The following is an 8,188-nucleotide window of genomic DNA, read 5'->3' as shown; positions in this document are numbered from 1 at the left end:
GGGTTCGTGGTGAGTACATCCAACATATGCGATCTGGTGTTAAAGTGATGTTAATATCTAAAAACTGCAATCTATCTTGTTCAGGTAATTCGTGGGTGAAGGTTAGACCCCTCCCGTTTTCAGAGACAGATAAGGTCTTTTGCACGGTGACCGTGTGCGTCAAACCGGATTGCTTCTTAAAAATCACCAAATAATCGTCCACGTATAGAAAGATACGCGCCCACGTGTGCGGTGGCCGGCGCAGGCAGCGATAAGCAAGCCCCGCCCCCTGTATCGCCACGCCATCAACCGCCGCCGTTCCGACACCTATAATATTCTTCCATCGTGCTGTATGTTCTTGCATCGTTTCGGCAGACACCGACGCAGTCGTCTTAGCCGTCTACACGAACAGCATTTGGAAGGTATGTTATTGATGCTACTTGTTCACCTATGCAATCATTAGCCAGGTTGCGGGAGCTCCTCTTTTCTCGTGAATGCACTTGTGGCTGGTGCTCTGGTTTTGGAATCAAGCAGAACCACCTGCTACTGCTAGAATGAGCATGTCTCATTAATCACTGTTGTCTCGCAGGCCGTTCCTCCGCAAGGCCAAGGCGGTTTCCCGGAGCGACATGCGCAAACCAAGCGAAGAAGAGAGCGACTTAGACGGCGGCAGCGCTGGCCAGCAGCGGGAGGCGAGCAGCGATGTGTGCCCAAACCTGCGTCGTCATCGGCGCTTAACTGGATTGGCGTCACAGAATTCTCGGAGTGATATGCGCAACCTAAGCGACGAATACAGTGACTCCGACCGCTGCAACGATGGCCAGAAGCTGGGGGCGAGCTGCGATGAGAGCCCAGATCTGCGTCGTCGCCTAACCTCTTCTCTGCGGCACACAAAATGCTTCGGAGAATCGTCGCCGCCAGCGATAGGCACGCGTGAGACTGCATCGAGCACAGCGCCGGACCCTTACAACAGCCAGGAGCCTGCTGCCATGAACGATCCTGTATCGGCGTCATGGCACGGTGATGGGCGCCGAGACGTGCATCGTCGACGCATAGGAGAATCGTCATTGCCAGGTGAGGAAGCGCCAGAGACCACTTCGTGGTCAGCAACGGCTCGTTCAAGCTATCCGGAGCCTGCTGACGGTAACGAGGCCGAATCGGCGTCCTCGCCGATAATGCCACAGTCTGGACAATTCGCAAGCTCCGAACCGGGCACACCATCGCACTAGCCCGCCCGACCAGCCACAGAGTACGGGCGACGCTGAAATTATCCCCTCCCCGAAGCCTTTTCCAATGGACGCCACGGCGCAGCCATTTAGCAGCACGTTCCCGAGAAACCAGATGGGCTTCCGTGTGCAACGCCACTTCATTACCGCACGCAGGCTTGCAGCTATGGCACAAGCAGCAGCCGCAGAACCTATGAATCCACTAGGAAAGGAAGGCGGTGGTAGGGAGAACTCGTCAACGCCCTTGCTTAGGCAGCCAGGGGAGGTGAGTGCGACAGACATCGCATCTTTGCCCGCGGAACACTGGAGCACACGCGGCTCTTCGGACCACGGCGAAAGCGGAGATCAGAGCGACGGCATGTCGTCCTGCGACGAGGGCGGTGCAAAACATATATAGATGGCTACTGTTGGTGTCCAGACGGTTACTGTCAAGATTTACTCTCCAGTTTTGCATCGCCATAACGAATCCATTGTTCTGGCGCTTTGTGCCTGTAGTATATGCTGTTTATGCTCACTCGATATTTGTGATCATACTTTTTGGGGACCAGAGACCCACATCTCCATCTTTCGAGCCCATCGTACGTTATACGGACGACGACGATGCTGACCACGAAGACCGCTCTCCAGGAGAATCGTCCCTCCAAGGTACAACACAGCATCCGCAATGAGGCGAGCCCGAAGCACTGTCAGGACGACACAGGTGTATTTGTCATCTGCATGCGATATGTTGCTTATCGGGCTCTCATCGAGGCTGCCTGTGCCTTCCACCACTACTATAAAGGATACTGAGTTTGTTTTTGAATAAAGTGTCTGGTGTCTGTTCAGTTTTATTTGCCTCCTTTTCGTCAGCCATACTCCAGTCATGTTTTGGAACACTGAAGTCGTTTTTTTTCGAAATGACCCAAATCCAGAAGTCAAAACTAGATGAACCTTTCCTGTAGTGGAAAATTCATCCAGAGACCATTTTTGCAAAAGCTCTGAGATCGAAGGGTGCCCATTAATGCATAGAAAAGAGCTCAAATCCTGTAAGAGATAAAAATGAGCCAGGCTTTGCTGTTGTTCAAATAAAAATGAGCCAAATCCACTCGGGAGATCCACCTCTGTCAGCTTGAGCCTCATATATTGGAATCTTTCGAGCGCGGTTACATTTATTCTTCCCCCAGCGCTGCTTCATCGTCAACAAAGGATATGAAGAGACTGGTGGAAGATCTGAACTCAGGAGACGACGACGACGTTGAAATCATAGACCCTGTCGCCGATGAAGCAAGGATACCCCTCTGCTACAATGAACTTTGAAGGGTTTAGTTGGGCTAGTTGGCAGTGGCTTTATCAATTCATTATTACCAGCGAAAAAGCAGAGGAAGACAGGAAACTATAGTACTATAGTCCTGTCGTTTAGCATCCTATACGCGTCTACGATTTCATTACTAATAATTTGGAATGCTGCAGTGAATTAAAATATATTGTAGATCTCATACATTCCAGCAAGATTATTTTTCCGCTGCTGAAGTGTGAACAGTAGGAAAGATAGTTGTTACTTCAGTGATTGCTACAGCAGCCTAATATTTTCATTTACTTGTGTTGAAGTACAATAGTGGGCTTGATTGCACAAAAGTCATTTCTAAGAATTATTTTCATAAACAGTACTTGAATACAACTGTAGAAAAAAAAGCGTTCTCAACAAAACTGAGCCAAATCTTGCTTGACGTCCAAAGCTTGCACGCTGATACTGACTAAATTGTTTGCGTGATTTTTCATTACCTTGTGGTCTAGAGTTGCTAGAACTAACATGTAAAGAATGTGATTTAAATGACTGGTTAGTGCGCATGAAAAGTCTTTCGCGTTTTTGACGATTAGCGTTTAGCTTGATTTGGCTCATTTGGCGGCATCGCAACACGCACCTTTATGGCGACAAGCACCGATGTGGAAGCGCAATCAGATATTCGGTGAGCGCACCTATGCGCTTCAAGTACGGTATCAATATCTGTAAACGTCATCGGCCGCCTCTGGACTGCCGAAGGGACGGAAAGGCAGTAGGCCTCCAGTTCCGTGACCTATTGGCGTTGTTGGTCCCACCTTCAGTCATCGCGTCCCGCACCTGCGAAATGTTGAAGCAGCGGCGTTGCGGTTAATGTTTTTAATTCTTTTACTGTGACCGGCCGCTGTGGTTCAGTGGCTTTATCATTTGGCTGCTGATCCCAGTATCGGGGGTTCAATCCCAGCCGCATTTCGACGGAGGAGAAATAAAGAAACACCCTTGTGCGGTGAACCAGGTGGCATAAATTAGTCATCAGCACTCCACCATCTTCCTCTCAGAAATGAAGAAAAGACCATCTTTCTTCCCTAGATGCCTATCACCTATAAAAAATTGTTAAAGCTTACAAAACTGAATATGTAGAAGTGAAGTAAATACTAGGGTTGCAGAAAAGTGCGTTTTGAACAATAAACACCCCGGTATTTCACCCTGAGGTGGAAAATATTGGAGTTGTAGAAAAGTACGTTTTGAACAATAAACACCCGAGTATTTCACCTTGAGGGGGTCCAAGAAAAAATACAAATGACTGCGGGTTTAGTAGAACAGTTTATTGCCTTTGATTTCCGAACTTTTAATCAAGGTGATTTTTTTTTAAAGCCAGAAAAAAAATTTGAAGTGGAGCTCTTGCCCCGTAGGTTGCGCCGTAAGGCTAGCTTGCGACAGGGATTGCAACCGACGACATATGCCCCTTCAGTTGAATGCCATCCCAGACTTTCGTATCAAAATTGTGATGCAACCGTTTGGGGAAGACATACACATAAACTCGTAGAAAGGAACTTTAATGCATCTACGAATATTACGCGTTAACAATGCGCCCAGGGAAAGTAATGCTTTCGCATTTCCACACGTAGGTAGTATTAAGTGGCCCTGCTGAATGTTTTTTCGTGCGTACGCGTGTGTGCGAATGGAATGAAAAGACCGAGGAGGAAACCCAGCTGGCAGATTGGACGACAATGAGTGAACGAGAAGTGTGCGTTGGCGAACAAATCTGTGCGGGCATGCGACAGCCATTGCAACGTTGTGGTAATTACTTCGGCCGAGTCATACTCGACCCGTAGCATTAACAGGTGAAACTGGAAGATTAGATCGGTGCCTTGTGCGCCACGGATGGAGCGCCGCGCGTTGCGATCATATTTACTCCACAGCGGCGCATTCGGTCCCCTGAATGGGATCTGCACTTGTGGATACAAGGTTGGTATCAGTGTTGTTATTTACGGCTCTTGTTCGAAGAAATTGGCTCTTAATAAAAAGCTGAGATCTTTTCAGGGCTTTCTGATGAAGTGTACTACCTCGAGTGCGAGGAGAAAGGAGCATAGGGCGCATTTGTGTTTCAGACCCGGAGTGGCCGGGGCTACTTGGGGATCCGAGTCCGGCATACGACTTTCTCGGGCCGCCCAAAAGCTCCGCCCACGAGTCAGAAAGCTGCCCGCAGAGCCATAGCAACGTGTTCGTTTTTCGCCTCTGCCAGACCTCGGGCTACTTGGGGCTGCGAGTAAGGCAGCAGACGACAGCTGCACAGAAAGTGAAGCGCCGCACTGGCCGCCACATTGAGTTAGACTCTGCGTGCATTTTGTGTACTTTTCTGGTTCTTGGAGGACGATATCATGCGTTAAACCTTCCCATGAGCTCCGTAGCTGCTCTCTCAGCCATTGTAAGACTTTTTTTTCTTGCATCTTCGTTCTATCTTCTTGAAATCCATCACACACGGACGCGCGTTCGGAGCTGCGAGTGCGTATTGTTTGCTCGTGTCGTCAAGAGGTTTCCTTTCAAGGGCGTCCGCAGAATTTTTTGCAGGGGGGGGCCCCATTGGTTGTTGGCGCCGGAGGGGGGGGGGGGGTATATTCGTAGCGAAAAGGCACTATTTGCGGAGTAAATTTATTTATTTATATATAAATAAAAAATAAGTAAAATACACACATGAAAGAAAATTACAAGCAGCAAATTAAAGCGCGGATTGTAGAGATACATTGGAGTTTATCAACAAAGAAACAATTAAAATTAATAAAAATGCAAAAAGATACTATCAATACTCGAAGTGCTCAGTCTTACTGCATACGGGTTCTCGACTCACCCGAATTGATGACCAGCACACAGCGCAATATGTTCACAAACACGCAACTACAGTCACTCAGTCAGTCTTCCTTGAACAGCAACTGTAGGCGCCTCGGATTTTTCTGGGCGAATTGCGTAGTTACACGGGTGATAAATTCATTTCTGTGCTTCATTACACGCTCTCAGTGCGCAGTCATCATATATATTGATTGGAAAAATGGTTGAACGAGTACGTTGAAAACAAAAGATGACTATATATACAACGAAAACTTATTTACAAGATAAATGCACGCTCGCAGCTTCATACACCTCGCTCCATCTTGCTCGCGCATCCGCACAGTCGAGCAACCGCATACACACTGCTCACCGTTCGTCGTTTTCTCGTCCGCTGTCTTGGTTGTTCTCACCTTCGTTGACAACCCGCCACTAAAAACACCGAAGCACAAACACAGAGGCGCGCACACGTGCAAGGGCTTACTTGCCACAATATCCACGAATGCGCACTTTTGGGGTGTAAGGAACGCCGCGCGACTTCCGAGGGGAAGGGACACCCGCAACTAATTCGGTCGGAAAATTTGTTTTCGTGCTTTTATGGGGTTCAGAGCCCCAAAACGACTCAGGCTATGAGGGACGGAGTAGTACAGAGTTTCGGATAATGTCGACCACCTGGGTCTCTTTACCATGCACTGACACGCACAGTACATGGGCGCTGTTGTGATTTGAGGCCCAGCCAGAGGTGACAGGCGAGCCAGGCAGGCGCCATCGGGCTGCGTTGACCAAAGGCGCTGGTTTTCGGAGAAGACGCAAGGAACGCTGGTGTGGGGGCGCCTCTGGAGACTGCGTCGCCGTGAACAAAAGCAGCTAATCCCCTTTGCCGAAGGTTCTGAAAGCGGCGCTTCTACCGCACTGAGCTCTCCCGTGGATCGGAGGAGACAGCGAGCGGCGGCGGCGCCAACTCGTCGCCCGCTTGCCCCTGAGCAGCCCGACAAAGCGGGGGTGGACACGGCTGATTTGTCCTTCCCCCCTCAAGAATTCATCGGTGGCCGGCGTACGAACGTATCCTGATTCTAGCGAGCGACCTGTGCCCTCTTAGCGCGCGAGCGGCGCGAACTTGATTACTTTTGTATTTTGTAAATAGTGTACAAAGCTCTCCCCTGTCCTTTCTCGCTGTCGCTCCCCTCTATACTTCTCCTCACTATCCTCTCCCTTTCCCTTTCGTTTCCGCCGGCTGCAGCTCGGGTGCTTAAGATATTAGATAGCAATTGCCGCGGCCGGCAACACTCTTTTGCTTCACTTTTTATTTTTTTTTTTTTTTTTTAAATAAACCACTACCACCACCACCACCTGTGCCCTGTGCACTGTCTGCCTCCGTGTCGCTATCTCTCTAGAGATCAAAGAAACAGACACCCATCTCAAGACGGCTCGAAACACATGCTCGCCGGTGCCGCTGCATGTCTGCAACAGGTCGTCCTTCAGCAGAGCTGGCGGTGGCGTGGTTTGAAAACGGCGGAACGACGCGCGCCCGGACGCGGCATTTCGCAGATGTGACCAAGCGTCGAAGCGGTGCTGCTTTTACCCTTTTGGCTGAGCGCACCACCGCCCCTGGCGTGCGGCCATCACTCACGGTTCGAGTGAGTGATTTTCCAGGGGGGTGCAGCCGCCCCCCCTTGCCCCCCCCTCCGGACGCCCATGTTTCCTTTCGCTTGTTTTGCGAAATGCTGTCTGTGCGCTTACCTGAAAGCATCGCAGGTGAACCACTCGTACACTGGAGCAGCTATAGCGCTTGTTGCCAACATGTTTGCCAAGTCTTTCGTCTATCTGCCTATCCGCAATGAGTTGGGCTACTTTGTGCGAACTTCGCCACAAGCAGTAGTGGCGAGCGTACCCCCGAAACTGAGTTCTGTAATGCACCTATGCTAAGCTGACAGCATGGTCTTCAAATCGACCCAGTATCGTGATCGAGCGCACGGCGTTGCTTCGGCGCCATGGTGGCCATGGCTTGCGTCGTCTGCTAGCAGTTGACAGCAGCCTGGTACAGTAATAGAGGGGGAGCCCGACTTTGGCTGTGAGTCCGCAAGCAGCCCCTTATGTCACCATAACGATGTTTCCTGTCAGAGCGGAAGCTGCGACCTGCAAGCAAGTAGTCCAGGACTAGAATATCGAATATGCCCATAGATTCATGCAAGCAAGTACCGTGGCTCGGAACTCCAAGCACAAACGAAGCATAGGTTTGCTGTAGCGGAAAGGTAGTAGCGTATACGTGTAGTGGATTACCGGAGGCCGGCTGCGCACACGTTGTAGCAGGTGTGTAGCCGGGTGGGGCGCCTCCTACTGCGGCAGACCAGTTAGCCTCCTGTTAACCGGTACGTTTACGCTCTGCTAAAACTCTCTATTTTCAGTGGAAGTGCGCTATAGCGTTGCGTATACCACACCGCTATCGCACCGTGTCGCAACGTGCTGCAAGGCTAGGCGGGCAAGGACAGCCAGTGTAGATTTACTATCTAAATATAGCAGGAGCTGAGCCACGTTGAGCTGAACCATCTCTCACGCCGTCTTACGAAGCGCTAAAGAACGAAACCCTGTTCAGCACTGCAGATAACGGGAACATCTCTTGTTTTTTTTTTGTGTTCTTGGCGAGGGGTGTTTGCACGTGATCGCGTGCCTGATTTCACTGATAAAATTGCTTGCGAGCATGGACATTCCTGGAGTCTAAAGCGTCATCAAACCTACAGCAAAGCCGAACCAAAAGTTAGGAGACCAAAAGAAGCCCACACGTCAGCAAACACAGCAAGTATGCTAGCGATCCGGACCTGCGAATGGCTTATTCGAAGATGGGAGCAGCGTGCGCAGCAGATACTGCTATAACTTTCTGAAGATGGTCAAGTTGATAACGATA

General features: G+C 50.0%; 1 pseudogene across 1 annotated transcript; it reads left to right on the top strand.

The window, feature by feature from the left end:
- The first annotated feature begins 329 nt into the window (after nucleotides 1-329).
- Nucleotides 330-1,970, top strand: LOC149353479 (uncharacterized; annotated as a pseudogene). Its single transcript, XR_016289585.1, has 2 exons — nucleotides 330-401; nucleotides 569-1,970. The product of XR_016289585.1 is annotated as an uncharacterized LOC149353479 (transcript).
- The last annotated feature ends 6,218 nt before the right edge of the window (nucleotides 1,971-8,188 follow it).

The sequence above is a fragment of the Amblyomma mixtum genome, chromosome 3 (genome assembly GCF_055824585.1).
Source record: "Amblyomma mixtum isolate Tamu chromosome 3, ASM5582458v1, whole genome shotgun sequence".
Classification (NCBI taxonomy): domain Eukaryota; kingdom Metazoa; phylum Arthropoda; class Arachnida; order Ixodida; family Ixodidae; genus Amblyomma; species Amblyomma mixtum.
Note: the sequence above shows the minus strand (reverse complement) of the source record. Positions and strands in the feature narration are given on the sequence as shown.